The sequence below is a fragment of the Benincasa hispida genome, chromosome 3 (assembly GCF_027475165.1).
Source record: "Benincasa hispida cultivar pf3 chromosome 3, pf3_genome.v1.1, whole genome shotgun sequence".
NCBI lineage: Eukaryota > Viridiplantae > Streptophyta > Magnoliopsida > Cucurbitales > Cucurbitaceae > Benincasa > Benincasa hispida.
This window is the reverse complement of record NC_143480.1, coordinates 45,868,897-45,875,275: the sequence shown is the minus strand read 5'-3', so window position 1 is coordinate 45,875,275 and position 6,379 is coordinate 45,868,897. Positions and strand designations below refer to the sequence as shown.

Below are 6,379 nucleotides of genomic sequence, written 5' to 3'. Positions count from 1 at the left end.
AAAAACTATAGTTTATTTTGAAAGCATCAAAATATTATGTATTAGAGATTGTACTCACTTTCCACAAAATTAATACAAATACAAAGTTCAAGTTCCACGAAATAAATTTCTCCTGAAATCTCGTGTGAACAGTCCACTTGAAAGAAATAGATTTTGCTGATTAGCAAGTCAAATTTTACTTACACCAACTTGAACATTACTAACCAAAATATTAGAAGTTTAAATTATCATCTTACAAATTGCTTAACTAAAAAGAAGTTAAATTTTCCTAAGTTAGTAGCATCATAGTGGAATATTATTATTATTTATTTATTTTACATATAAAAAAATTATATGGACATAATAGATAATTATCATTATTATTATTACCGAAAAAAATAGATAACTATTAATCTATTGGAGATTAATTTAGAACTTTAAACGATGAAAATTGATTAAATACTATTAAGTATTAGTTGAGATGCATTGACATCAAGGTGTCGTGGTGTAGTTGGTTATCACGTCAGTCTAACACACTGAAGGTCTCCGGTTCAAGTCCGGGCGATGCCATTTCCCCTTAATTAATACCATATTAGGCCCAATTAAGAATTCAATATTAAAATTTATACAGAATTATGCAAAACAGATGAGCAATATGGCAAAATTTTACAAAAAAAAAAAAAAAAAAAACCATTGCTATATAAAATTGAAATGAAAAAAAAAAAGTTATTTTAATATAAGTTTATTTTTTTTTAAAAAAAAGTTAAATATATTATTTCAATCTAAGTATTTTATATAAGTTAATTAATTATTTTTTTAAAGTTAAATATATTATATTTCTTTAAAATTATATGGCAAAGTTACATATATTTTTTTAAAGTTAATTATATTTCTTTAAAATTCTATGGCAAAATTTTACAAAAGAAACCATTGCTATATAAAATTGAAATGAAAAAAAAATATTTCAATTTAAGTATTTCAATTTAAGTTTATTTTTTTAAAAAAAAAGTTAAATATATTATTTCAATCTAAGTATTTTATATAAGTTTATTTTATTATTTTTTTAAAGTTAAATATATTATCTCAATCCTATTTTAATGTAAGTTCTTCTTCTTCTTTTAAAAAGTTGCATGATGTAAACTGTAGGGTATTTTATTTAATATAAATTATTTGTACAAGTTTAAGATGAAATAGATGTCAAAGGGGAAAAAAATATATATAAAAGGGTGATTTAAGAAGAAATTAAAAAATGATTTTTAAAAAATTAAAAAGAAATCTAGTTAACCAAACATCTATAAACAATTAATATATTTGTAAAATTGCTTTTGATCTTTCAAAAGTAATCCCAAACGAAACTTTAGTATAATTTTAAATTTTAAATTTGGCAATTATTTAGAGGAAATATTGAAGATTAAGTAGGAATGAAATGTGAGACAATGCTTGTAGTAGAAGTTGTCAGAAATATTGTAGGTTCATTGGTATTAAGCATAAGCAATGACCTTATTTAAAGGTATATCACGATCAATACATTGCTACATTCTCTATGGGTTGAAACTAACTTACTGATTTTTTGGAAGTATTTAGGAGCACTCAACATTTTGAAAATATGGACTACAATCTTTTGTTGATGAAATAATCCATGAATGAAAACTATTAATGTTAGAAACGCTAGAAGTGAGACATTTGCTCGTAGCAGAAGGAGTCAGAAAGATTGTAGGTTTGGTGGCATTAATAGAAGCGATGACCTTATTAAAGGTATATCACTATTCAAGACATTGCTATATACTACTGATTTTTTGAAAGTACTCAGGGGCATTGGCATTTTTAAAATATGAGTTACAATATTTTGTTGATGCAATATTTAAAACATACTGGCAAAATTTTGTTGGAGCCTTTTCCTAGGTCTCGAGTAGCTCTAATATTCATTTATATATCCCGTGTCTCATGTATAAAGATGTCTTTGAAACGAAATTTGGCTTGAAAATCACCCACAATCTAATGAGACCATTGCCTTTGAATTCCTCAAATAATTCTTAGTTCTTTTCCCCTTTATGTTATCTTTTTTTTACATTAAAAATGCTTAAGAATTAAGTATGTCTGGGAATAAAAACCTGGGAATAAGATTGCTAGGAATCCTATGACTATGTTCGGTTATACATGTGAATGTTATCAAAATTTTATACTAACAAATTAACTTTATATTTTATTTATAAAATTAATCATGAACAACACTATAAAATTCCAATAGATTAATTGATAAACAATAAATTCTATTCAAAATTTGAGAAAAATAATTATTTAACTATCAAATAATAATATTAATTAAATTATTAATTATAAATATTTGTAAAATAAGTAATTTATAATTAAAGTTCCTTGATTACATAATTTGATGTATCAATTTGATGAATTTATATATATGATGTATTAATTAATAAAATAATCAAAATTAGTTTAAAAAAATAAATATAACATTTTGTGATTAAAAAATAATGAATTATAATTAATAAATGAAAAACTAATTATAATTATTAAAAAATAATCTCACAAAATATTAAGGGGGATTTTTAAATATAAAAAAATGGGCCAAAATAATTACAATCTGTAGCAAAAAAAAGTAAGGAAAGTTGCAGCCCAATCAAAGCCCAAAAATAGTGTGAAATACCAAAAAACCCAGCCCGATTTTTCCTCTTTAGCCGATTCTCCGCTCCAACATTTCATCTCCTTCTTCAGCGATTAACTATTCATCTTCTTCAGCCGATTTCGTTCACTCTTCTTCTTTTTCTTTTTCTTCTTCTTCTTCCATCACGCTGCTTCACGGTGCTTCTTCGATCGTGAAGCAGCGTGATTGTATTAGTAGTTATTTTCCAAAACTACTATTGTGATTGTATCAGTTTTATAAACTTTTGTATATATGTTGGATAAAATTCTATCAGGTATATGATGAATAAATTATTATCAAATATAGTCCAATGTAATTCTATTTGGTACATCATGAATTCTATCATTGATAGACAATGATAGAAGTCTATAAATGTCTGTTAGTGAACTGATGAACTGGTGAACCCCTTTTCTGAAGGATGCCTTCGGTATTTATAGAGCTTTGGGGTGAAAGGCAGCTTTTCTCTTATGATTGCACAGATGGGATGACTTTAATTCTCTTACTGATGCACCGAATATTTGTTACCGAAAAGTTAAATGTACTTGTTATCGTTAGCGGCTTGTCAACTTAATTTGGATTCGACCGTCATCAGCTTTCTGTCCCATCGTGATTAATTATGCCTTTCACTCAGATGCGCCCACCAGGTTGCGCCGGTTCTATGCGGCAATCCTTCTTGAGCAGATGTATGCGAACACAAATTACCGCAAAGCCTTGCGGTAATACTGCGCTCGTCTGTTGATTTTTTGTGATCGCACTTTTTGCCTTGCGTCAATGCATATTTTGCATAAAAATACAAAAATTAACTGTTTCTATGCGATGAACGCATGCGACCGTGATGTTATGAACTTAACGCTTTTTGGACACAATCTAACATATTTTATCAAAACAAGCCAGCAATGTTTAAGAAGTTAACACTGTAATAACGTGCATTTCTACTCGTTATCAATAAGGTATCCCTCCTTTATTCTTATACTACAGACCATTTAGGTTATTACTTAAGGCATGATCCACTAGTATGTCTCACATACATGCTTAAGTTTACATGAAATAACCACGAATCTTAATTTATTCGATATAGTAAATGCAAATAAAATAACTCTTATTTTATTAATAACAATATATACAAACTATTTATAAACTATGAGACTCCGGGAGAATTAGGACATCAATCCCAACAATCTCCCACTTGTCCTAATGCCTTGGGAGACTCATGTACTATACATGAAAAACCAGTACAATATACAATAAACTAGGGCATACTCTATACCCCAGTATCATCCCTCACTTGCCCTATTTTCAAGGAAGGGTCACAGTATGCGCGTTCCCTCGTATTCTATGTCCACCAAGATGCCACATGTCCCGTAGACCCAGACTCTTCAGATGACCCTTAAACACTTTAGCCGTGAGAGCCTTTGTAAATCGATCAGCAACGTTGTGCTCCGATGCGATCTTCGTGACTATCACGTCACCGTAATGCACAATCTCCCTGATCAAATGATACTTTCATTCAATATGCTTGCCTCTACGATGACTTCGATGTTCTTTTAAATTTTCCACAACCCTGTTGTTATCACAATAGAGAGTGATTGACAAAGTCATATTTGGAACAACTTCCAAATCTATAAGGAATTTCCTAAGCCAAACAGCCTCTTTAGCAGCTTTACAAGCGGCTAAGTATTCGACTTCCATAGTGGAGTCCACGATGCATCCTTGCTTGATGCTTCACCAAACTACAACCCCTCCATTCAGAGTGAACACTGGCCCTGATGTCAATCTCTGAGAATCTCTATCAGTCTGAATGTCATAGTCTGTGTATCCTGTAAGGATCAAATCTTTATCTCCATACACGAGCATATAGTCTCTGGTTCTCCGAAGATACTTAAGAATCGTTTTGACCGTCATCCAGTGATCTAATCTTGGATTGGACTGATATCGACTGACAATCGCTACTGCATAGCAAATGTCAGATCTGGTACATAAAATTGCATACCAAAGTCAGCAACAATTGTTTTCTCTTTTAGTCCCTTGACATTCAAGAAAGACCGGGGATTATTTTGGGAACTGACACTACTAGTCCATCCCTTTGTCCTAAAAAAAATGAGAACTAACGTTCAAACAATTCTTGTAACTAGTCCATGATCTGACGTGCAATGACCATGTTCTCAACCCTTTTGGCCAATGCATCAGGTATGCTAGCCAAAATGTGAAGTCGGGCCAATGAGTTACCCTTCATCCACACTTCATATGCATTTTAAATATTTCACGGTGCATCAAGGGTCGGGACTTGAGGACACTCCTCAACCATGACAAACTCGAGGTCGTTTACCACGAAATACGTTTCTTTTCAATGTATGTAATCGATCAAACTAAAAGAGACAACTAACGAAAAATCATACATGTTGCTGAAAAGAAACACATTGATCTACATTAGATTTTAGCAAATACTCGTTGAAAAAACATCCAATACGATTTAGCAAAACTGAAATGAAGCCCCATATGACATCCAGTTTTGACATGACGCTTCAAAGGTTTAGGACAAAAGCCATCGAAGGGTAGTCAATTTATCCCCCCTTTGAATTGAGACATTCTCAACAAGTCATTAATACCAGAACAACTCTTGTTCCTATAACGACTAGCCATTATTGATTTGGTTAATAAATCATTAATTTGCTTAACAATTTCCCGTAAGTGTGACCTTTCATTTTAGATCCTAGAGTTTCACCCCGAGCAGCCAATCCGAAGGGAAAAAATCCAATTGGGACAAAAACTAAAGTGACCTTATCCATTTCTGGAGTTCACTTTGATATTGACCAACTGCACAAAACCATCTGAAGGGGGACGCTGCCAGGGCGCCATGAGGCAGTGCAAGAAGATCTCACGGTGCAAATCAATGAAGGAAACCACAGGACATGTTGACATCCATAATTCACCCACTCACTATAAATACTCTCTCCGTCCACCTTGATATTGACTCATGCAAACACCATTCGAAGGGGGATGCTCCCAGTGCATCACAAGGCCAAGCATGAATCTCACGACGTGAACATTCAGGGAGAAACGTGAGTGGAATTGACATATCATATAGATCTTTTCCTCCCACTGGTATTTTATAACCTGGGGTTTAGTTTACTTAGAAAAAACACGGCTGAGGATTTTAACTAAGTGACTTTTTAAGTTTGCCCAAAAGTAACGCTTAATTTGGAAAGTTGAACAACTTTTGATCATCATTCATTAAACTCTTTAATGAAGTATTTGATCAATTGTTGCATGCTTGTAGCAATTCTATCTAATTCACCTTTCCAGGTAGGTTCCCAGGTAGGGGTGTTCCGTTTTTGTTAGCTTAAATACCCCAGCTTAGACAGAACCCACCTTAGACAAAAGGTCCCTTATAGGTAGATTTAATACAAAGTTAATCTTTTATGAAAACCAATTTAATCCTATTAAACCGATTCAAAAGATTAAACTTAGATATCTAATCTCATTAGAACTAGGAACTTAGGTCTATCTCAATCTAATTTTAAAACCATTTTAAAACATGAGTTCGCCTAAGTTTGCATGCAACTCTTTCTTATTGATTTTAGTTCTAATTTTCATTATAATGCTTATAATAGGAAACAACTAAAACCATCCACAATGTGAAGCTACATATACAAGGCATTCATAACTTTTATAAATGAGCCTAAGTGTCATGCTCCATGCATTGTTCATTCATTGCTACTTTTATATAACACTTATATA

At 31.7% G+C, this 6,379-nt stretch overlaps 1 non-coding gene across 1 annotated transcript; it reads left to right on the top strand.

The window, feature by feature from the left end:
• Positions 1-475: 475 nt before the first annotated feature.
• On the top strand, positions 476-549 carry TRNAV-AAC (transfer RNA valine (anticodon AAC)). The gene has a single exon. It is a non-coding gene; the product is annotated as a tRNA-Val (tRNA).
• The last annotated feature ends 5,830 nt before the right edge of the window (positions 550-6,379 follow it).